The sequence below is a fragment of the Felis catus genome, chromosome A2 (genome assembly GCF_018350175.1).
Source record: "Felis catus isolate Fca126 chromosome A2, F.catus_Fca126_mat1.0, whole genome shotgun sequence".
NCBI classification, from domain to species: Eukaryota; Metazoa; Chordata; class Mammalia; order Carnivora; family Felidae; genus Felis; species Felis catus.
In genome coordinates this window covers 114,475,997-114,501,328 of record NC_058369.1, presented here as the reverse complement: position 1 = coordinate 114,501,328, position 25,332 = coordinate 114,475,997, and the positions used below count along the sequence as shown (strand labels likewise).

The window sequence follows — 25,332 nt, the reverse complement described above, 5'->3', positions numbered from 1 at the left end:
TGGTCCAAGGTCCCCAGCATAAATCACACTATTGGCATAGACTATCTGGTATGACCCAAGGCCCCCATGTAAACAAATATACTCCTATCAGGCAGGACATTCCAAGGGCTCAGAGATTACCATCCAGGAACACAGCAGGACCAAACCTTTCTTTGTGCAAGCTTACTCCTTCACTGTGCCCAGGCCTATCTGTATGCCCATGGAAGGAGTTGGTTAACTTTGTTGGGTCTAGCTCATTGTCTGCATGGATTCCATGTGAATGCTGGTAACCCTGGTGGACCTGAAGGATCTGAGCACTTTGCTGATATCCATTGTTATCCCAGCACTTTGTTGTAGCCTCTGGAGTCAGAAATGGATCCCAATCAGTATTTCATACCATCCTATTACTACAGCAACACATACAATTTAACACTGAATTCAAGACATCCCTGTATTAAAACAAACAAACAAACAACCTCCTTGGCCATTTTCCCATAATGCAGGCTTCCCTTCCCACTCAGTTCCTCTGGTGCATCTCCCTCAGGATCAAAACCAAACTCTCCCAGCTAGCTCTCTTTTGTCCCCACCACCAAAGTTTAGCTACAGCCAGCCTCTATGTATCTAAATCCATCTTGGAACTTGGCAGAATTAAAGCGTCTTTCATTTTTCTGGGGTCCACCCTCAACAAGGCACTTGTGATGATATTTAGCAATGTACCTGCCTCTGTTACAGTTACTGTTGCCTGGCCAGCCACCACGGAGGATTCTCCTAGCCGGGGATGCTGTGCTGCTTCCAACATGCTGCAGGAACTATGATTTGTTGTCTAAAATCTGATGGCCAGCGGGTATCCCCAGTGGGACCAGGGCTTTGTTGAGTGTTTCCTGAATTCTTTCCTGTTCTCCTAGTCATGAAAAGATATCAGCGATCTTGAGGTAACTCCTCTTTGCTATGCGACAATGTTAACTATGTTTTATTGTTTGTCTTACCAAATAGCTTTGATTTGTTTTAAGTAAATACTGTATCTTACAGGAATGTCACTCAATTGATTTGCTTCTGCAGATGCCACGCAGTTTCATGTAAGTTTCCTGCTAAAAACAGCTGAGTCTGTATGTGTCATGTAGCTGTCCCTGCCATGGGTGATGGAGCACAGCAGGGCGTATGCAGGAACAGGGGCTCTGATCTACAGGCAGGGCAATGACTTTGCCCTCTGGGTGAGGGAATGCATCCATCGAGAAAGTAATTGGGCTCCCAGGGGCCAGCTGAGCTGGAGGTGGGCTCAGGAACATTATTATGATTTACAGGGAAACAGAGTTGTTAGAGTAAGCCGACTGCTCAAAACACAGTCCTTTCCAGAAGTTAGTTCCTTAGATCCTTTCCTTAGGATCTGGAGCAGAGTTCAGCTCTGAGCAACCACTGGGTTATGCATGCTAACTAGTCTTCAATCTGGCATACAGGGTGGTTTTGCAGACATGGGACCAGTGCAGGCACACAGAGCCCTGTGCTTCAAAGGGCCCGTGAAGCTCTGAGGCTTCCATCTTGAAATTCTCAATAATTTTAGTTTTGAACTTGTGTTTTGTAAGTGACTTCTGATGGAACAGTGGAACATGTGCCAGGGGCTCATGTTCACATTGTGAGGTTTTTGTCTTTTAGTATGGCTTCTAGTTTTTTGTTACAAGCTGCACATGACAGACTGGGTAAAAGGAATTGAGGGAGGGGCACTGGGGTGGCTCAGTTGGTTAAGTGTCCGACTTCGGCTCAGGTCATGATCATGTGGTTTGTGGGTTTGAGCCCTCCATTGGGCTCTGTGCTGACAGCTCGGAGCCTGGAGCCTGCTTCAGATTCTGTGTCTCTCTCTCTTCTGCCCCTCCCCCACTCATACTCTGTCTCTCTCTCTCTCTCTCTCTCTCTCTCTCTCTCTTAAAAATAAATAAACATTTAAAAAAAAAGTTTAAAAAAAGGAATTGAGGGAAATAAGCCATTAGTGTGAGGGTTTATCTAAGCATTGGGCTATGTCTCCTGTTTTCTGTAGCTGTAGGTGTTAGAGGCTAAGCTTTCCTGTGGTGTTCTTGTTGTTGTCTCCCCTGTGGTCTTTGGATTTCCTTAGAGACTTCTTAAATATCTTGAGATGCTTAGTTCTCTCAGCTGTCCGGGTTGTTATACTGGAGCCCTAGTGAGACACAAGGCACTGGTGGAAGGGAAGCATTCCATCGTCCTACTGTGAGATCTCCGTGCCCCTGGGCCTTGACCTTCAAGAGAGCTTCTTTATTTCCACTCAGGTGAGGCTGGGAGGCTGGAAGAGGCTGAGTTGGGTACTTCCCTTCCCCCAGGCTCATTAGGAAAACAGTTGCCCTGGAGGGCAGGCCTTGTTGAGAAGAATGGATTTCTCTGGGTGTATTTAAGAAAGGCTATTTTCCCCCCACCCCCTTGCAGAAGCAGGAGGGGATTTTTCTCTGATCTTCTTTGTGAGAACTTGACAGGGCTCCCGGCTACAGTACCTCTCACCAAAACCTCCCTGGATTTTTCACTCTCCGTCTTGCCTGCACTGGGCCTCCAGCCACTTGTCAGCTACGCTCTGGGTGTTGCTACAGATGGACGACAGAGCCCTGGTGTCGGTGGGAGTTTCTGCCGCGGCGCTTCTGCTCAGTAAGTCGCCATTCTCTGTATCTGTTTGTCTCGCCAGTGTGGGAGGCAGGGGGCTTGTCCCGTGGCCTCAGTTCTCAAATGGATATAAGAAGAGTTGTTGGTTTGCTTAGCTTTTCTTGTTATATGCGTGGGTTGGCGATGACGTGATGTGAGCGAAAGGTCAAGAGAGAATTCTTGAGATGTTTTCGGTGCAAAGAGGTGTTTTTAGGGGCACCTGGGTGGCTCAGTTGGTTCAGCATCTGACTCTTGATTTCTGCTCGAATTGTGATTTCAGTTTGTGACAGGCCTTGCCAGGCTCTGCTTGGGATCCTCTCCCTCCCTCCCTCTCTCTGCCCCTCCCCTTCTCATGGTCTCTCCCTCTCTCTCAAAGTAAACAAACAAACAAACAAACAAAACATCTGTTTAAAATTTTAACCAACAGTTTTAGTTATATGGGAAACAGTATGGTTGTGGGAAAGAGCATGGGCTTTGGAGACCTGGATGGTTACACTGGCTGCCCAATCTTTCCTGACTGCTTCATATAAAACCTTGCTACTCGGGGCACCTGGGTGGCTCAATCGGTTGTGACAGATTTTGGTTCAGGTGATGATCTCACGGTTTGTGAGTTCGAGCCCCGTGTTAGGCTCTGTGCTGACAGCTCGGAGCCTGGAGCCTGTTTCAGATTCTGTGTCTCCCTCTCTCTCTATCCCTCCCCCGCTCATGCTCTATCTCTCTCAAGAATAAATAAACATTAAAAAAGAAAAAAAACCCTCGCTACTCAAAGCATGTTCCATATTAGTGTTAGATACTAGTGGCATTTTCCATACTCAGGAGCTTGTTAGAAAAAGTGCTTCTCAGACCCCACCCCAGGCTGTGGTGGAGCCCCTCCCTAAGGAATGTGGTGAAAATCTCAAGACAAGGGAAGGCAACCTGGCTACATGGGCATGCGCCACATTCCTCAGGATTTTGTAACATGACCGCCCATTCAGACTCTCCCACGTGTGGGAGACAAAGGAACAAACATTGTACAAAAGGCAAGGCCCCTCTGTGATCGGGGTTCAGTTTTTCCGGTATAACCCACTGAGCCCTTGCCGGTTCGATGAATAAAGTTGCTCCCTCGACACAAGAGCCTCAGTGTCACGTCTCTCTGTGCAAGAATCCTGCTACAAGAGCTACTGAATCAAAATCCACATTAAAACAAGTTCCACCAGCCATTCCTGTGCCTGTTAAAATCTGAGAAGATCTGACTTGAAGTTCCTTCAAACTTTGATCATGAGTGTATTATCTCAGTTCCCAAACTGTGCACTGAATTCAACACGCTAGGGCATCACCGTGAATTCTCAGGGGCTCTCGGGGTATTTTTAAATTTTCAGGGAAGCACAGTAATATCTGTCTACCACTGTGTGAACCCCTGGCTTGAGATTGTTCCATTCCAGCATTAAATCACTACATTCCTTGTGACGATCATCAAATCACAGCTGTGAAATCTAGGGAATGCAGCTAGGTGTTCAGCTATCAAATCTAGGAATTCTGTGAATAAAATAATACTGTGTACAAGTCCACATGGAACCAGAAATGAGGTGGCAGGTCTGAGGAGCTGTGCAGGGCCCAACAGGTGCTTGGTTGTTGGGGTAGCAATGCGCATTAAATTGTGTGAACCTGTCTACAGAATAAATAGAACTGCTAGGTATTTCTTTTCCTAGGGATGCTGACGCACTAAGAGCACCATGAACTGAGAAAGTTTGAGAACCTCGGCTTTACCGTTTGGTTATTTCTCTCTCACTTGAGTTTTGTATGGATTAAATGACCTAAGGTATAATAAATCCCTGCCCATTGAATATTATTAGTTCATTTGACTTTGCCTTTACTCAGTCTGCTACTTTTCCTGTTGAGCTCGACTGCATTCTTTTTTTTTTTTTAATTTTTTAATGTTTTATTTATTTTTGAGAGAGAAAGAGGGGCAGAGAGGGAGGGAGACACAGAATCGGAAGCAGGCTCCAGGCTCTGAGCTGTCAGCACAGAGCCCGATGCGGGGTTCGAACTCAAGAACTGTGAGATCATGACTGAGCCGAAGTCGGATGCTTAACTGACAGAGCCACCCAGGCGTGCCTCAACTGTATTCTTTTTTTATTTTTTTTTTAAATTTTTTTTTCAACGTTTTTTATTTATTTTTGGGACAGAGAGAGACAGAGCATGAATGGGGGAGGGGCAGAGAGAGAGGGAAACACAGAATCAGAAGCAGGCTCCAGGCTCCGAGCCATCAGCCCAGAGCCTGATGCGGGGCTCAAACTCACGGACCGTGAGATCATGACCTGGCTGAAGTCGGACGCTTAACCGACTGCGCCACCCAGGCGCCCCCTCAACTGTATTCTTTAAAGACTTGTGCAAGGTCGGGGAACCCTGACCTTACAGGCAAAATATGTTTACAAGGCCATAATCAGTTGCTCTACTATATACAGTGCTTACATGTGTATCATTCTCTATTGTTCACAAACCACTTCATATACATAATCTTGACTTTTCACAACTTCATGAGGAATGCCATTTTAAAGAAGAAAAACTAAAGCCCCCAAATTCAGAGAGGTCACATAATTGCCCAAGCTCACACAGCACTCTTTTCTTCCCTGAAACCAGTGTCCCTGACTTCTCTTGCTGCCTGAAGGGAAAGGAGGATATTCAAGAACTGGGTAAAATGTGGGTGGGGGGTTTTAATTTAAATTTTGCAGCTGGCTGGAGTGCTAGCTTCCTATTGGAGCAGAGCCCTCTCAGTATAACTACTGAGGCCAACTAACAGCTGGCCTGAGGTCATACTTGGGATGCCACGGTATGACTGGAGCCCAATCACTTGCTCCAACTTGCCATGAAATTGCACAGGTCCTAAGAGAGCAGTAGATGCCAGTCTGCTGGGAAGATTCCATTTGGCACAGAGCAGCTCCCATCGAGGGATGACTCTTCTCAGATGACCTCCACCTCCTCAGTGACTTGCGAGAAATGGTACAGTCTTTAAAAAGAGATTGCATGATACCCCACTCCCTGATAAACCTGGCTTGCCAGCCACCGGGGCGCAGTCTCTTGTAAGACGACCTTCAGATTGCCAGTGCCTGGCATTGGATATGAGGGGGCTGGCAGGAAGGCAGTGGAAGCCCAAAGGCTTAGGTAACACACACACTCCGCTCCTTCTTTCGCTCTGGCAGACAAATAGAAGTAAAAGAAGTTACTGCTTACAGAGGTTGGGCTCCTATTTCAGGGTGGCATTGTCTAACTAGCAGCCAGGTAGCTGTGCGGTGAGTGTTGAGGAAAGGGAACTTTCTGTTCTGCTTCATTTATTGCCATTTCAGGTGATTTAATGAGCACCCGCACGTACACACACACACACACACACACACACACACACACACACACACAGAGGCAGTTTTGGAGGGTTTGAGTAGATCAGGGGATTGGCAATGGACTCTGGTCCCCATGTCAAGGATGCTTCTGACCTGGAAGGGCTGGGACAATTCATGGAAGGCAATGGAAGCCTCCATAGAGAGCGCTTTCGAGATGAGGAGAGCTACGTCAGAGCTGAACACACCATTGCCTCTGGATCCCTCATTTGGTTCGTGTCCAGATCAGGGGTAACCAGAATTGATGACCATCTGTCCAGTGTTTCTTAGCCTCCGGCCAGGGCCAAGTAGGCCTGGCGTGCACCACCTCTCCCGCCCCGCTCCAGCCTCAGTCCACCGGGTGGAATGTCTTGCTTTGTTCCTTTTCCCGTTCCTCAGATGTAATTCCTACTTAAGGAGGCAGTGTACAGAATCCCATTCCTTTTGAATAACAATGAAATTGAACATTTGTTGAGAAGCCACTAGCAGCAGGCATTGTGCTCTGTGCCTCCTCCCAAATACCCCCGTATTAGTTTGCTGGGGGAGGTATACCAAAGTAGCACAAACTGCGCGGCTTCCCCAGCAGAAGTGTGCTGTATCACAGTTCTGGCGATCGAACTTGCAAAATGAAGGTGTGGGCAGGGCCATGCTTCCCTGGAAGGCGCTGGGGAAAAATGCGCCATTCTGGGTCTTCGTGTTTGGTGCTTCCTTGGCTAGTGGGAGCATAGCACTGTTCTTCACGTGACTTGTTGCTGAAGGGCTGTCTACATCCAAATGTTCCTGTGTTATAAGGACACCAGTCACCCTGGAGTAGGGACCAACCCTACTCCCGTACGACCGCATCTTAACTTACTACGTCTGCAGTGATCCTGCTTCCACACAAGGCCACATTCTGAGGTATTGGAGGTGAAGATTCAGCATAGAAATTTGCACGGGAAGGACACAATTCAAACAATCACACCTCTCTTGCCCCAACAGATTAAGAAACTGAAGCACAGGGAAAATAAACAACCTTCGCAGAGCCACGCTCCCAGGAAGTGACCAAGCTGGGATTAGGATCTGAGGCCCATTACCCAAGGAAGTGGTTTTCCAACTTTGGCAAGAACCTACTTCACCTCGGGGCGCATTGGACCCTGACTGCCGGACCCACCCCCAGAGTTTCCGGGGCAGGAGGTCTGGGTTGGGGCCAACGCGTTTGCATTTCTAACAAGTTCTGGATGCTGCTGCTGCTGCTAGCAGGCACTTTAAAAACCCGTGCTCTAGGGGTGCTTGGGTGGCTCAGTCAGTTGAGCACCCAGCTCTTGATTTTCGCTCAGGTCATGACCCCAGGGTTGTGGGATTGAGCCCTGAGTTCAGCATGGAGCCTGCATAAGATTCTCTCTCTCTCTGCCCCCACCCCGAGCTCTCTCTCTAAAACCAAAAAGAAAACCACTGTCCCAGCGGTTCTCAGGTTTCCGAGGGCATAAAAATCAAGGGGAAGTTTTGGTTATGCTTTTGAGTAGATCCTGTGGGTCACACCAAGAGATTTCAATTCGATAAATCTGGAGGGGACCCAAAAATGTGTATTGTTGACAAGCAAACCCAGGGATTCTGAGTCATGTGATCGGTGGCTACACTCTGAGAATATGGTTCTAGCTTCCCTGCAGACCCCTCTCCCCCTCCAGGTCCTCAGCTTTGACTCTGTATTGGAATCACCTGGGAAATATTCAGAAGGCCAGAACTGATGACTGGGATTTACCCCTGAAGCAGCTGCTGCTTTTTTTTTTTTTTTTAACTTTATTTATTTCGGGAGAGAGAATGTGCACAGAAGGGGCAGAGAGAGAAGAGAGAGAATCCCAAGTAGGCTCCACATTGTCAGCACAGAGCCCGAGGTGGGGCTCAATCCCACGAACCGTGAGATCATGACCTGAGCGGAAATCAAGAGTCAGATGCCTAAGCAACTGTGCCCCCCATGCACCCCCCACTGTTGAAGCTTCTGATTGTGTTAGTGTGGGGGGTGACCTGCTCCACTGGATTTTTGTCTGTTTGTTTGTTTGTTTGTTTGAAGTCTCTTAGAGGTGATGCTAAGGTGCAAAGTTGAGAACCACTGCCACAGACAGCCCTGAGCATGGTAAAAAGCTGCTAGGGGTTCACTCCTGTGGGTAAGGTTCCAGAGCATTTGTCTGCAGAGCCTGGACACCCTAGGAGCTCCAGTTCTTCCCCAGCACTAAGTCAGAAGGGTCCTTGTTACTCAGAACTTTTGCAGCCCAAAAGCCTATACCTTTTCCAGAGAACCTAAATTTTGATCCCTTCATTCATTCACAGGAGGCAGTGTGGGGCCCCGGTGAGCCACGAAGACTCTAGAACCAGGTTACCTGGGTCTGACCCCAGCTTCTCCCCTTGCTAGGGCATGACCTTATGCACATTATTGATGAGGTGCCTGGCTTCACTTGCCTGGAAACTTTGTCTCCTAGGGTGGTTCTGAGTAATGAGTGAGTTGATTGCATGGAAAGATCTTACAACAGCACCTAGCACAGAGTCAGCCCCAAATTAGTGGGTCTTAGAACAGTTCACTGAACAGATACGTATTAAGCAGCTACTATGTGCCAGGCACCGGGGCACAACAGGAAATAAAACACAGGGAATAGAAACCTTTATGAGGTCCCTTATCCCGTAGAGCTGACAATGGAGGGAGCGGAAGGTGATAATATATGTAAGGCAAAGGGTACTAGCTTCATACTATTTCTATCTCAGGATCCGCAAGATGTCCTGAGCCCTTTTACCGACTGCATGTTTCTGTCACCCTTCACCCCCCATTCAGGTATTGAAGCCCCGGTTCCTAATGTGATGGCATTTGCAGGGGGCAGGGATTGAAGATGTCATGACGTCATCAGTGTAGAGCCCTCATGAACCAGAATAGTGCCCTTCTGAGAAGACACAGCTTAATCCCCCTCTGCTTTCTGTCCTGTGAGGCTCTAGCAAGAAGACTTGAGTCTGCAAACCAAGAAGAGGGCTCTCACCAGAACCCCATTCTGATCCCTGACTTTCCAGGCTCCAGAACCATGAGAAATAAAATTTTTTTTCTCTCTCTCTCTTTTTCTTTCTTTCTTTCTTCTTTCTTTCTTTCTTTCTTTCTTTCTTTCTTTCTTTCTTTCTTTCTTCCTTTTCCTTTTCTTTCCTTTTCTTTTCTTTTCTTTTCTTTTCTTTTCTTTTTTTTAGTGTTTTTATTTTTGAGAGAGAGAGAGAGCACTAGTTGGTGAGGGGCAGAGAGAGAGAGAGAGAGGGTGACACGGAATCAGAAGCTGGCTATAGGCTCTGAGCTGTCAGCACAGAGCCCAATGCAGGACTCCAGCTCACCAACTGCCAGATCATGACCTGAGCTGAAGTTGGACTTTTAATCAACGGAGCCACCCAAGCACACTGAGAAATAAATTTCTATTAAGCCACGTCATCTATGGGATTTGTTAGAGCAGGCAGAGCCACTACATACCCTAGGTGAGAGAGATGTCAAAATCAAGTCCTCTGCGTCCAGGCAGTGGGCTGTGGGACCCGGTGGGGGCAGGGAGAGAATGGGAGCGTGGGTGTGGAAAGGCAGGAAGGGACGTGTGGTGCACGAGGATTCTCTTTCAGCAGCACACTGCCCTCCCCTCCTGCTGCCCTCTTCTTGGATTAAACTTTTCCAAGAAAGTACTCTGGATCTCCCTCCCCTCCCTCTGTCCCCTGTTTATCCGCCTCCCCAGTGGTTGAGCTGGGAAATTGCCCACTCTGCCTAGTGTTTTCTGTCCTCCCGTGGAATTCTCGCCACAGGACGGGAATGTAGGTCGGATGGACCAGAGCCGGGCACAGAGACACCCAGAAACAGGGGGAGTGCTAGCACTCCCGGGCCTGGCTGGCTGGGAGCACTGGCGGACTGAAGCGGTTTTTTTCCTTTTGGACCTGTCGCCTCCTTCCGTTTCCACGAAGCTCCTTCTCCGACAAACGCTATGCCTGGTGGGCGCTGGAGGGCGCTGCTCCTTTGATTTCCGAAAAGAAGCAGTCTTCCTGGGAGATCCCGCAGCCAGAGGGGCTCTACTCTGAAATTCCGCTAGCCCGCCCCCGCCCCGGGCAGCAGCCTCCAGTGTCCATAGGCCGGGCGACTGTCCTGCACCCCTGGCCCCGTGCGGCCCCCCTGCCCCACGCAGTTGCGGGGATGCTCGGCCAAGGAGCCAGGTTCCCAGCTCGCACGTACCGTCTTGCCTCAGCAGGTGTCACTGTGGTTGGGAAAGTGAGCGCCTGGAGGCTGTGAAGGGCAGACTTGGCCCGGGGGTGGGGGAAGGGGGCACGAAACGACTGAAATGTTCCCTAGAGTGAAGAATTGCTCCCACCAGCACGTGAGCCTCCTGTGGTCGCCGCATGGAGGTAGAGGGGCCTTTTTTCACAGAATGGATGAAATTGGATCAAACTTGTCTAGTCAGGTGAGGTCTGGGGGTCCCTTCTCCCTGGAATTCCCCAGACACCACCACCCTGTGAGGAGCTTTAAATGCAGATCCCTGCCCCTCACCTGAGAATTTCTATTTGGAACTAATGGGAATCTGCATTTTAAAAAACATTACAGTGTTACATTAGTTTCAGGTATGCAATTTAGTGATTCAACAATTCTATACATTACGCAGTGCTCATTATGAGAAGTGTACTTTTAATCCCTTTCACCTATTTCACCCATCCCCCAACCCACTTCCCCCCTGGTAACTATCAGTTCATCCTCTAGAGTTCAAAGTCTGTTTCTTGGTTTGTCTCTTTTTTCCTTTGTTCATTTGTTTGGTTTCTTAAATTTCACATATGACTGAGATCATATGGTATTTGTCTTTCTCTGACTTACTTCGCTGACTTACTCTAACCTCATCTGTGTTGTTGCAAATGGAAAGATTTCACTCTTTTTTATGGCTGAATAATATTCCTTTGTATATATACCACTTCTTTATCCATCTATGGTTGACGCTTGGGCTGCTTCCATAATTTAACCATTAGTAAATAATGCTGCAATACACATATGGGTGCATATGTCTTTTTGAATTGGTGCTTTTGGTTTTGGGGGGGGTAAATACCCAGTAATGGAATTACCAGATCATGTGGTGATTCTACTCTTAAGTTTTTGAGGATCTCCGTTCTGTTTTCCACAGTGGCTGCACAACTTTGTCTTCCCACCAACAGCGCACAAGGGTTCCTTTTCCGCCGCATCCTCCCAACACTTGTTCTTTCTTGTGTTTTTTTTACGTTAGCCATTGTGACAGGTGTGAAGTGATACCTCCTTGTGGTTGTGATTTGCAGTTCCCTGTTGGGGAACCTGCATTTTTAACAAGCCCCTCTGATGTCACAATTGGTACCTTCCTTACTTTGGAAAACACTAAGAGACTCGGTCGGATGAAATCAATTTCCTGGAGATGGGCCAGGAATCTGGGTACTGTTTCAAAAGATGTTTCCCTGGGTAATTAGAAAATTACAGAAGTCATTTTTCCTCCAAAGGGCAGAAAGTGGCCATTTTCACCACCATTTTGGATTCAATTACTACCGAATGCCTGCTACTCTGCTAAGCCCTTACTTACATAATGGTCTCATTTGTTCCTCTTTACGACTTGACAGCATCAGCTTCTCCATTTCCAACCTGGGGTAACTGAGACTTTCCGGGTTAAGAAATTTATCCACAGTCTCTGCTTATCTGTGGCAGGGCGTCAACTCTATCCTAGGTCTGTGTGGCCCCAAAAGCTTTGCAATCCTCTGTGTGGTTTGTATAAATGGATAAGGGAAGCACGGGTTCTTGGTCTGCCAGTCTGACCCCTGATGGGATGACACGTGAGCTGTGCAGATTTAAGATTAGAACTAGACACAACAAACACTGGAGATTTAACTTGGAGGCCACTGCAGACCTTGGCAGGGGTTTTGGGTCCAGATTTGACCAAACACTAGTCATTTATGTGTATCAGTTAGTTCTCAGTTCTTTGTACTGTTGCACACAGGTAGGTTTACAGCAACCACCCGACCAAGCCACCTTCAGCAACCTTGGCATTTATTCCAGGAGCCTCCAGAGCTCCCTGGCTCTGGGCACCCCCTACAGTCCATTCCCAGCACAGCGGCTGTAGTCGGTGTGCATTTGCACTGACATTTCTAAAATGTCAGTCAGATCATGCCATTCCAAATTTGCAATGGATTAGAATAAAATCTAAAGCCCTAATGGTGGTCCTCAAAACTCTAGTGGCTGTAACCCAGGCTACTTCTCCTTCTCACCTTCTACCATCCCCCAGGGCTCACTGAGCTCTTCTCTCATTCCCAGCTTAGGGTCTCCCCTACTAGCATATCGTGTCCACAAGGACAAGAACTTAGCCCTGTGCACTACTAAATCTTCTATGCTGGCATTTGAGAAATATTTGTGAGTGGATATTTATGAATGAGTTGGCAAATTATGTTTTTTGATTCTTGGATGTTGTTTTGTTAGGGAAACTAGAGTGGGAAATAGTTGCGGGGAAAGGCCTTGCGATGTTCTATTTCATTTCTACACGTTAGTTGGTGTTTGGGGTTCTCCCTTCTACTCTCTGGAGTCAGAAAACACAAAGAGCACAGTTTCTGAAAGCAAAGAACATACCCACTGAACAAAGGAACACCTACCCCCCTTCACTGTTCCCCATGTTCAGTTGTGGACCACCCGCGAGGACCCTCTTGGAGCAGACCATGTTCTCTAATCTGCTGTGGAAGAGTTTGTACTGGTTTCTTAGTGCGAGACCAGGCACATGACATCAGAACCCGTTATAGAGGGACATGTACGATAAAAAGAATTTGATGTGCCTGTCCACCCAGTCAACAACAACAAAAAAGAACTCTGTTTTCTTCTGTCTGCTGGGTCGCTGGATTTGGCAAAGAAAGGATGAGGTTCTTGGGTGAGATGAAAGAGGTAGGTTGCTGGCCTCACTGTCGTTGGGTTTCTTGGTTTGTTTTGTTTTGAAGGGAGTCGCTTGCCAAAGATCCGATGGTGGTTATCTCCACATCTTAGGCAATGTTGGGGACCCAAAGCAAGGCTGGAATTGCCTGGGGTCTGAACTGGAGTGATTCGCACATGCTCAGCCCTGCCTCACCAGTGCCTTGGCCCAGCAAGCTACCCTCCCTCTCCCTGCGACCGTGTGCCTCTCATTGTCGGTGGGCATGAAATGCTATTCAATAGCCGCGTCTGTACGGACAGCCAGTGTATAAACATTATTATTTTTATCTACATAAATATGTAGAAGCAACTGAATGCAGTCCTTGCTACAGAATAAGGTGTCTCTTGTTCCTTAAGCTTTTTTCTGTTTCAAAAACAATAACACAAGTTAAACTTTTTCTGTAGCAGAAGCAGATGCATGGCGGAGCTGATAAAGCTGAAGGCTCAGTGTTACTCAACTGTAGGAAAGCAAATAAAATGGAAGCTTTAGAGCTGTGCATTTGCACGGCTCCTTCCAAGGCCCTAGGCATGACCTAGGAATGTGTTCACATGTGACATGCTTTTGTAAAATTTGAAAAATGTTTTAACTGTCATCAGAACCATTCTCTTTTTCCTCTTCAACTTTTCTTCCCATGATTTTTTGCATCTGGTGGCGTTGGAGGTGGTAACGGTCACTTTGGTGATCCAGCTAAAGGAAAGTTAATTGCAGATAGAGTTGGCTTGGATTTCATAGGATATACTTATTTGGTTCCCAAGTATTTCACGTAGGAATAAGTTATACAAAATTTTGCTGATTTTCTTAGAGTTGGAAGGGCCTTTAATACCTCTGGTCTATTATGCTTCCCCACCTGACATTGTAAAGCAAAGTTGCCCAAGACCAAAGTGTGTCTGTAGTGAAGGAGAGTTAGGGTTGCGACATACAAAGCCAGAAGCTAATCTGTGTAAAACGCGTGCAGTCATCAGAACTTTAATACTGTAGGTAGAAAATTGAGTTCTCACTGGTGCCAGATCAAAGCAGAAGTTGTATCCTGTCTGAGATTAAAAAAAAAAAAATTAAACAGAAATAGACAAATACCATATATGATTTCACTTATATGTGGAATCTAAAACACAAAACAAATGAATAAACAAACAAAAAGCAGAATCAGACTTGTAAATGCAGAGAACAAACTGATGGTTGCCAGAGAGAAGGGTGGGGGGAGTGGGATGGGTGAAGGGGAGCAGGAGATTTGGGGTCTAGTTAGGGAATGAATAAGGCCCAAGAATAAAAGGCCCAGCATCGGGAATATAGTCAATGTTACTGTAATAGCCTTGTATAGGGACAGATCGTAGTTATACCTGTGGTGAGCTTAGCATGTCGCATGGAGAAGTTGAATCACTATGTTGCATACCTGAGACTAATGTAACATTGTACGTCAATGGTACTCAAATTAAAAAATGGGGAAAAATGAAGAAAAAAAAAAACAATTCATAATGGGCCACCATATGGACATCTATCAAATACCAATTCATAAGTGGCTTCAATTTAAAGCATTAAAAATTATTACTACTTGAAATCTTAAGACTTACACTTAAAAAGGTGATAGAGTTTCCCTAAATTTGACAACCATCTTAAAATTTCACATGACCTTAAGAATAATGAGTTTTTCCTATTTGGTATGACAAAATCATTATTATATAAAAGGTACACAGCCTAAAATACAGGAAAAAATCATGATCGGCTGGTCAACTAATATATATTATATACAATACATTTTTATTTTAACTATTATATATAAATTATGTATATATAATGCTCTGTCTCTGGATTTTGTGATGTTTGTGGTATTTGCCAGCTTTTAATTTTTTTATTGAGATATAATTGATGTATAACATTATATTAGGTCCAGGTGTACAACGTAATGATTTGATATGTATATATATTGCAAAATGATCACCACGATAAGTCTAGTTAATATCCATAACCACAAATAGTTAATTTTTTTTTTTCTTATAATAAGAGAACTTTTAAGATCTACTCTCTTAGCAACTTCCAAACACACAATGCAGTATTATTAGCTATAATCACCATGCTGTACATTAGATCCCCTTGACTTGCTTATTTTATGACTGGGAGTCTGTACCTTTTAATTCCCTTTGCCAATTTTACCCGCATTCCATTCCCCCCCTCTGGCAGCGACCAATCTGTCTCTGTATCTAGGAGTTCAGGGTTTTTGTTTTTTTGTTTTTTCTTTTTTCTTTTTTAAAATTCTGCATATAAGAGAAATTATATGGTATTTGTCTTTCTCTGTCTATTTATTTCACTTAGTAGATAATGCCCTAAAGGTCCAACCATTTTATCATATGACGAGATTTCCTTTTTTTAATAGCTGAATAATATTTCATTATATGCACGCACATACACACACCACATTTTTTAATCTATTCATCCATCAATGGATACTTAGGTAGTTTCCATGTCTTGGCTATTGTAAATAATGCTATAATAAACATGGGGGTACATACATCTTTTCAAGTTAGCATTTTCATTTCCTTCAGATAAATACCCAGAAAAGGAATTGCTGAGTCACATGGTTATTCTATTGTTAATTTTTCAAGGAATCTTAATGCTGTTTTTTGTAGTGGTTACATCAGTTTACATCCCACACCAGTGTATGAGAGTTCCCTTTCTCCACTTCCTTCTGGCCATCACTTGTTACTTCTTGTCTTTTTGATGACCGTCATCTGACAGGTGTGAGGTGATAGCTCATTGTGGTTTTGACTCAGATTTCCCTGACGATGAGTGACGTTGAGCGCCTTTTCATGTCTCTTGGCCATCTGTATGTCCTCTTTGGAAAATATCTATCCTCAGCCCATTTTGAAAATGGATCGTTTGGTTTTGAGTTGCAGGAGTTTTTAATGTATTTTGGATATTAATCCTTATCAGATGCCACGGTTTGCAAATATTTTCTCTCATTCAGGAGCCTCCCTTTTTATATTGTGGATGCTTTCCTTTACTGCACAGAGGCCACTTGTTTATTTTTGCTTTCCTTACTTTGCTTCTAGCATGTCTCAGCTTTTTAAAATTTGTAACCGGTTGTGATTTCACTTCTCACTCTAAGTTAATACTTTTGTACCTCCCCTACCTACTTATTAAGATTCTGCTGCCCGGGGTGGACAAGAACAGGTAAGCAACTCTTCCCATGGGACCCTTCCTTACCAAGCCAGTGGGTCTGTGCTGCATGCTACACTACTTGCTCATCAGAAAGGGAAGGAAGAAATAGATGCAAAGAAGGAGAAGCTAGAGAGGAAAGAAAAGAGTACCGAAATTCAAGCTGAACAGGTAAAAGTGGGCAAGGAGAGAATGAAGACTCCATAATGGCTGCTAACCAGAAAGAGACACATAAAGCAAAATATTAGGAAAATGCAGGGTAAAACAGACTAAACATTTTAGGGGGTTTTTCTAACTCTCTGCCAGGCCTTTCCCAGATGGCAACTGAACCATTTGTTTAAATTAAGTCTTGCTTAAATTATAAGGAGCTGAGCTAATTGTCAACGTCAAGAATTCTTGGAAGCCAGCCATGGGAGGTGGGAGAGCATACAGTGCGCTAGGGTGGGGAAGTGGCTCAACGTTTGCCAGCTGAGGATTTCTGGGATCCTTCTGGTATTCACTCATGTTCAAAACCCATAGTCACCCTCCAAAAGCCAGCCACTTTATCATGGCTGGAGTGCTGAAGCCCAGTGCCATGAAATATTCAGCATCGTTGATGGAAGACTTCTTTTTTTTTTTTTTTTAAATCCCCTGAGAAGAAAGTAATGGAGGAAAAGCAAAAGCTGGGGCAGGTAGCATAGTGGATGGGTCTGTCCCTCCTACTTTTTTCTTTTTTTTTCTTTTTTATTATAGTTGCTATACAGTTCTTGAAATCAAACATAATTATAAAACCAAATAAGCGGCCTTCAGGATTAAAAATTGAGATGAAGTTGATCTTTGGGGCATCCGGGTGGCTCAGTCGGTTAAAAGTCTGACTCTTGATTTTGGCTCAGGTCATGACCTCACAGTTCGTGAGATTGAGCCCCGCAACAGGCTCTGTGCTGGCAGGAAGAGCCTGCTTGGGATTCTTTCCTCTCTCTCCTTCTCTCTGACCCTCCCCTGCTCGCACGCTCTGTCTCTCTCTCTTTCTTTCTCTGAAAATAAATGAAGAAACATTAAAAAAAAAAAAAAAAAAAGATAAGTTGGCCTTTTAGTTGTAGCGGCCTGAATAATCACACGTAGAAATAAGAATTTCCTGATGGTACAAAATAGAGTCCTGCAGTTTTACGTTGATGGCCCAGGGTTTAAGATGTAGTATCCAAGGAGAGTGAAGAAAACATGCCCGAACAGGGCAGAGATCACAGGGTCTAGTCTGAACAAAGAGAAGCACTCTCTGGATGAGCACAAACTGTCCACTGACACATCTTAAAACTCTTAGCTCCTTTGCCCCCTGGAAACAGCTCGTGGGGCAACACCAAGTCCACCCCCGGCATCTCCGGCTAATCTAAGTTCTCCGTCTGATGGCTTCCTTCACACCCACCTGCCCCAGCTGTGCCTTTCAAAAAACACTTAGAGACTGCAGCCAAGCTAGTTTTCTTTTTAACTTTCAATTTTTATTGAGGTAAATTAGGAGTTGGGAGCGATCCCAACTTAACTTTCCTAATACTGTCACTAAGTGGCCACGGGTAATTGCTTGAGAGCTGCCCGCCAGATGACAAAACGGAACAGCAAACCTCCAAAGGGTCAGCCATTCAGTGCCACCCCACGGCCAATTGTCTGTACGCTTTACTGAACCTTACATGGAAACACCAAGCCTCCTGGATCTGTGAAAGTTGGATCAGAACTGCCTGAACAGCTTCGCTGTCGGTTTTTCTGGGCTAAAGGGACAAGAATTGTAACTGTTGAAAGCTAATGATGATGATGTCTAACAGAAAATCACTTGCCCATGGACACATCAAGTTGGATCAGTTACTGGAGACTGTTCACCTAGTGCCAGTGACGTTTGAAAATGTCTCTGTGCCATAGGTGTGAGCATTTTGGCTCTGTAAATTCCTGCAGGGCATATAAAGGCAGCGTGCCCTATTGAAAGGAAATTGAGCCCTGTTCCAGGCCTCCTCGGTTGCCTCCCAGCAAACAGTGTGAAGGAAGGTAACTCACCCCATTTCTGGGATCCTCAACATACCTGTCTGTAAAAGGGGGATGAGACACTCCGCCATATTTACTGGAGAGGGTAGTCACAGAGATCAAAGTGATCAAAGCTATGGATGGATTTTAGCAATTTCTATACAGATGTAAATAGAGCTTGTTACCATAAATGGAAGATTCTCTATCCCTAGCACTTCACATGATGGTCCTGATCTCCAGAGCCTTCTGTAGCTGCCATATGTGCTCTCCACAAGGGCGTTTCAGTTGCTGAGGAGCTCTGCCTATTGAAGCCTAGGTTTTGTGATTGATGAGATTCTTTCACTTTAAGGAAAAGTCGGCACTGTTCATAAAATCTTTTGAGATGGGAAGAACTTGAGGAGTCTTTTCTTTGCCACGAATTTGGCCTGAACTTCAACCAGCCTCATACAAGAGCGCCATGATGGATAAGTGTGTGATGACAATGCACAAGTGATGGAATGAATGAATACAGATTAACTGCAAATTACAGATTAGCAGGCAAACCTTAGCCAGTCTGTAAAGGGTTCATCAGCCCTTCCAGTTAAGGCTAATGAGGAAGTAAATGGGGGTGCCTGGGTGGTTCAGTCCATTGAGGATCTGACTCTTGATCTCAGCCCAGGTCTCCATCTCAACATAGTGAGTTCAAGCACCACATTGGGCTCTGCACTGGGCGTGATGCCTGCTTAAAACAAAAACGAGGAAGGGGTGCCTGGGTGGCTCAGTCGATTGGGCGCCCGACTTCAGCTCAGGTCATGATCTCCTGGTTCCTGAGTTCGAGCCCCACATTGGGTTCTCTGCTGACAGCCCACAGCGTGGAGCCTGCTTCGGATTCTGTCCCCCTCTCTCTCTGCCCCTCCCCTGCTCACACTCTGTCTCTTTCTCTCTCTCACTCTCAGAAATAAATATTAGAAAATTAAAAAAAATAAAAAAAATAAGGCAGTAAATGTTACAGAAGCTCACTAACCTAATGAAGTCTTGTCATTTCCTACTGTGGACAGATTTTCCTGGTTCACTTATTTGTTCCTATTAGGTTACTGTCAAACCTACTTGAAGTTTTCTGTTAAGTCCGATCTTAACTTGCTTAGTTGACCTGAAGCTTTCCAAGCAAAAGGGCATTTCCCCCCCCCTTAGAGCTGTATTTTCAATATTGGAAAAAAATGTTTCTTCAGGGGATAAAATATGAAAGTAATTCCCAACAATAGGGAAATAGACCTCAAAGCTTTCAGCTGGGAAAACTGAGAAATTAGAAACAGAAAGGCCTTGTTTGCCCTTATATTTATTTGCTCTTCGAAATTATAAAAGAAATATGCGCTTATTTTAGAAAACTTATACAAAGAGTACAGAAGAGGAAAAAGAGACAGAAAAAATGCATAGGTACCTTCCTGACAGTATTTTTTTCCCCAGTGCATTTTCCATAGCTCAAATCATGTCTTAATTCCTTTGGTAGATCGTTGTTGTGACCCCTATATACCAGGCACTGTGCTGGGCGGGCACTTTTTTGGAAGACACTGGTCAGCAGGATAGTTTCACTTAATTTTTATATCTACTTTCTTCATTTATAACATGGCTTTTCCAGGAGATGTTGTTTCCTTTACCCATTTGTGTGTGTATCAGGGGCCATGTCTGCAAAATTGTGTGGAACTGTCTTGCTATGCGGATTGTTAACTAACAATCCTGTCATTCTCTACGTCACATGAAAGTCTCTGTCCCTTTGTTACTTATAATCGAACCATAATCATCCTAATGTAGCTGGTCAGTGATGGATGAGACCCATGAATTCTGACAATTAGCATTGCTCAGCCTATCAAAATTTTAAAAGGAGCAAGTATCCCATAAGTCTATCCTAATCTTAGGCATACGCTCTGGGGACTTGCCCTTTAAAGCTGTGGGGCTCTGAAAAACGTTAGCGGGCCCAGTCGGTTCATCTTTTTCTATGGTTGAGAGACGAAGGGAGATAAAGAATGAATGTCACTGTTTTTATGCTTGCACAGGTGGGATAGAATTGTTTTCTGCAGCCTTCTTTCAGTCTCCCAAATCTCTGAGGTTTGAGGACTCAGCTTTCCTGATAGACTGTCCCTGAAGATGGTGAATCAAAGGAGAGAATGAAAGAGTTTTTCCTCTAAATTATTCAAATTTAAGAATATAGGTACAGGTCAGACTGAAGCATCAGTAAAAATGTCTCTCCCTAGGTTGTAGCCAACACCCCTACACCCAAAGGCAATTAGCTTCCCATTGACTCGAGTGGCCTCCCCTGTCACAGAGGGGATCTCCCTTGTTTTCCCTTACAGGAAACCTCCTTTATAGGGAGCTCCCAGGGCTCCCCTCTAGTCTTTTAATGAAATGGTGCAAACATTTGTATACAGTCAAGCTCTGAGTATGGTGTTCACGGTGGGGGAGTGTGAGGCACACAAGAGACTTTGAGGTTCATCCTGGGGAATTTCAGAAATTTTTTCACTTTTTCAGTATTTTCTATGTCTGTCTGTCTCTCTGTCTCTGTGTCTGTCTCTCTCTCTCTTTGAGCACAAAGGCTAGTTTTCAGATCAGTTTTTCAAAAATGAGTAGCATCTGATATTTTCCATCCTACAGAAGTCAATGAACACATTGCAGTATTGAGATTACAAGTTTTTATGTCTAAAGGATTTCCTGCTAAATTTTTTGAGAGGTTTATTGGCTTTGGTCACTCATTGTAGTTCAGGATGGTAATTTAAAAATGCTTATAAGGCAGGGGCGCCTGGGTGGCTCAGTCGGTTGAGCGTCTGACATCAGCTCAAGTCGTGATCTCACCGTTCATGGGTTCGACCCCTGCCTGGGGCTCTGTGCTGACAGCTCAGAGCCTGGAGCCTGCTTCAGATTCTGTGTCTCTGTCTCTTTCTGCCCCTCCCCCACTCACGCTCTGCCTGTCTCTCAAAAATGAATAAACGTTAAAAAAATTTTTTTAAATGCCTATAAGGTAAAAGTCTTTCTCCCTAAGAAGCAGCCATTGAAAATTAGAAACGTGGCTGTCTGTACACATGCCTGCATACACATGTATGTGCCAAAGCAAAACTAGAGCTGAACAATAGTTAGAGAAGTAAAAACAGAGTTTATTCAGGACTGTTGCCGTAGGGTATAAGAGACCGCAGTATAGAACTAAGCTCACTTCCAAATACAGCATGGACAGTGGGGATTTATAGCCAAGAGCAGGGGGGCGGGGGAGGGGTAGTGGATGGAAAATTACTAAGAGGAATTATCAGTAATAATGGGATCCTTGGCTTAAACCAATCTAACAGGATTCTTGCTGAAGACAGGCCCGGATGATCAGACATCACCTAGGGGATGGCAAAGAGTGAAGAATCTGCTAGGATACATACAGAGGGTGATCAGATAAGGAGGATGAAAGGCTCTCACTAAACTGACTTAGTTGTTACATGGAACCAAATTTTTCAGGGAAGTGCATAATTGGACTTAGCGGATTCAGGAGCCTGACTAAGGTTTGGTCATGGCAAGGAATATCTGAGATGGATATAGATATAGATATAGATATAGATATAGATATAGATATAGATATTATATATGATTATATATGTATTTTTTCCTGATAAAATATAATGGCTTCTTAACATTTCAAGTCCTCAATGAAAAATTTACTAGGGCAGTGGTTCCCTTGTGGGAGTCCATGGACCATCTGCATCAGAAGAAGCTAGGGAGATTTTTTTTTTTTAATGTAGATTTAAAAGTCTTACATCCCCAGATAATCTGACTTAAAGGGACCTGGGAATCTGTATTTAAAACCCGTTCATCAGATCATTTTCATGCTCCGTTACATTTGAGAACTACTTTCTAGTGGTGTACTTGCCCAGTCTTGAAAACAGCAAAGACATACCTTATGATTTATTTTTTAAAATAATAGTGACAATGGCCACCACTTAGTTGCCTCTATGTTCCAGATTCTGTGCGATTCTGTGCTAGGTATTTTCCCTATATTATTTTGATAATATAACACAGAGTTATTGAGAGCCTGTTATGGCATTGAATTTGAGATCATCTAACCCAGATCAAGAGGGCTTCTTTAACTTCAGGTGAATGAACGTTTTTTTTAAATTAGACAACATACAGTCTTTATTAAAGCATGTCTCACAGTACCTTGGTTTTCTTTCTTTTGGTGAGGTGCACAAAGTAGACACTAAGCAAAGCAAGTGTCAATTAGAAATAACATGAAATTGACAGCATGTGCGTGGTTTAGACACAGAAGATGCAATGCAGCACTGTTTGATAGGTAATACCGGAGCTAATAGTCTGTGTTTTCAGATAGAGCATCTGGGGGTGCTTACAGTATGCATAGTATGTCCACCATTGTTGATATCCACAATTCTTACTGTCTTGTCAAAGCGTTTGAGAATGGACAAAGAATTGCTATCCCCCAGTTGACCCCGTGAACTCCAGTAATCCCAATGTAGATATTGTTTTTAAAAGACTTAGCAAGTTGGGGCACCTGGGTTGCTTAGTCAGTTAAGTGTCCAACTTCCTCTCAGGTCATGATCGTGGAGTTCATGAGTTCAAGCCCCAAGTCAGGCTCTGTGCTGACAGCATGGAGCCTGCTTCAGATTCTGGGTCTCCCTCTCTCTCTGCCCCTCGCCTGCTCACACTCTGTCTCTCTGTCTCTCTCTCTTCTCAAAAATAAATAAACATAAAAAAATGTAAAGATTTAGCAAGTTTTCAGGGCACAGGGGTGGCTCAGTTGGCTAAGCATCAAACTGTTGATGTCAGCTCAGGTCATGATCTCATAGTTTGTAGGATTAAGTCCCACGCAGGGCTTTGCGCTGACCTCTTGGACCCTGCTTGGGGTTCTCTCTCTCCCTTTCTCTCTGCCCCTCTCCCCACTCACACGCGCACGCACGTGTGTGTGTGTGTGTGTGTGTGTGTGTGTGTGTGTCTCTCTCTCTCTCTCTCAAAATAAACAAATACTTTAAAAAAAAAGATTTAGAAAGTTTGGTTTTAAGAATATTTGATCTCAGCTCCTTTGCATTATAAAAGCATGGATTTTCTGTCTGTGGTGTTAAAGGCTTTACATCTCCCTGCATGGGGTCTGATTTGTTTCAAGTACATCTGCTATGAATGTAGCTCAAAGGGAGACTGTAGAAATCTTGGGTAGTTTCTCCCTAATAAAATAGAGAAGGGAGATCTGTTTAATAATCAAAGATTCAATGGTTCTTAACCAATAAAAGCTACAGCAAAATTTTAAGCATGAGGAAAACAGAACAATTTTCGTTTTATCTATGTAGACAGCTAACCTCATCGTCACTGAGTTCTTTTTGACAATAAATATGAAATGTCTCTTGGACGTGGCCTAGTCATTCATTCAATAAACATTTATTGAGTGCCTATCATGCACCAGCATTTTAAGCCCATCGGATAAATCAGAGAACAAAAAGATAAAGAACCCTTGTCTCACAGACCTTTTTTTCTGTTAAACTTTTAAGCATTCTAGGCTACTGGGAAACACCAGTATTGGTCTATGGGTTGCAAACTGGTAAACAGAGGCTCAGTTCAACCCATAGATGATTTCTTTGATTAGCCGAGTGGGTTTTATTTATTTTATTAAAACAATTTTTTTAATGTTTATTTATTTTTGAGACAGAGTGCAAGTGAGTGAGGGGCAGAGAGAGAGGGAGATACAGAATCCAAAGCAGGTTCCAGGCTCTGAGCTGTCAGCATAGAGCCCGATGCAGGGCCAGAACCTGTGAACTACAGGATCATGACCTAAGCTGAAGTCGGATGCTCAATTGACTGAGCCACCCAGGCGCCCCTAGCTGACTGGGTTTTAAATGTTAGTTTGAGGGAAGCCTGGGTGGCTTAGTCAATTAAGCGTCCAACTCTTGATCTCAGTGGGTCTGATGTCAGGGTCCTGAGCTCAAGCCCCATGTTGGGCTCCATGCTGGGCATGAAGCCTACCTAAAATACATACATACATACATACATACATATATACATCAGTGTTAGTTTGAATGCTTTAAAAGAGCTACCCACTCACCAGAAGACACAAGCACCATTTCTTACTGTTTTCACCTCATCCGCTTCATTCCTACACTTACCTGCCTGGCCTCTGTAGGCATCCAAGTTTGTAGCCCCTGGCATTTAGTATGTCCATGCTTGGCATTGGTTCTTCCTGTGCATCTGGAATTTTCAGCATAAACTCTTTCATCACCTCAAAGAATTGAGATGCTTTGAATGTGTTCAGAGCTATATCTAAAATGCTGGGTAATTTATGGGTGTCAACTCCCACACATACTCACATATAAAGGTCAAAAAGGCCAGTGGTGGGGTGCCCCAGTGTCTCAGTTAAGTGTCTGACTTTGGCTCAGGTCATGATCTTGCAGTTCACAGGTTGGATCCCCTTGTAGGTCTCTGTGCTGACAGCTCGGAGCCTGGAGCCTGCTTTGGATTCTGTGTCTCCCTCTCTCTCTGCCCCTCCCCCACTTGTGCTCTCTCCCTTGCATGCTCTCTCTCTTTCTCTCTCTCCCTCTGTCTAAGAAATAAACATTAAAAAAACAAACAAACAAAAAAAAAAAAACAGTGGCTTACATGGCTTGTAATAGCTAAGATGTTTCTAGAACTAACTATGCTATTTGTTTTACGTACGCTGGAAAACCGAGGTGTTTTGTCTTGTTTTGTTTTGTTTTGTTTTCTGTTGGCAAAATTGTACATGGTGGTTACAGGGGAAACAAACTTTTGCATGTATTTTTTAGGAAGATGATGGACATCTTCTCTCATTCCTCTTGAGTGTAAGCCTGTTGCACTGTCTGGACTCCTACACTCATGCTCTCCTTTTGAAATGGAATGTTCCTCCCACACCCCATCACCACAAATCCTCCCTGTCCAACCCAATGCATCCTTTCCTTAGGGTTCCCATTTTCTTCATGAAAACAATGTATTCTAGTCTAACTCTTCTCTGAACTCCAGGTGCATTTAGGAAAGTTGATATCATCCCTTCATGTGTTTGTTCAGTGTTTATCGATTACTACCTTGCCTTGCTTGGGGTACCCTAAATTTAGCACTTAATTATCTATTGTCCTGTAGGGTTTAGGGATTCTTAGGGTACGTTCATCCCATCTCCTTAAAAGTGTGTGCATTTTCCATTGTGATGGACCATGCCTAAGGCCATTGTTCTCAGAGCTGTGCTCTTGTAGGAATAAGAAAAGGAGCGTCCCTTGGATGCAGTGCTTGGAGGGAGAACACCCATCCCCCACTTTCCTCCTCACCTGTGCACCCTCCCCATGATGGGAACACCT

General features: G+C 44.5%; 1 long non-coding RNA gene across 1 annotated transcript in view; it reads left to right on the top strand.

The window, feature by feature from the left end:
• The first annotated feature begins 1,915 nt into the window (after positions 1-1,915).
• LOC123383900 overlaps positions 1,916-25,332 on the top strand; it is a 102,620-nt gene continuing 79,203 nt past the window's right edge. The window contains exon 1 of the long non-coding RNA XR_006594268.1: positions 1,916-2,622. This is a non-coding gene — a long non-coding RNA (uncharacterized LOC123383900). The remainder of the gene's footprint in view (positions 2,623-25,332) is intronic.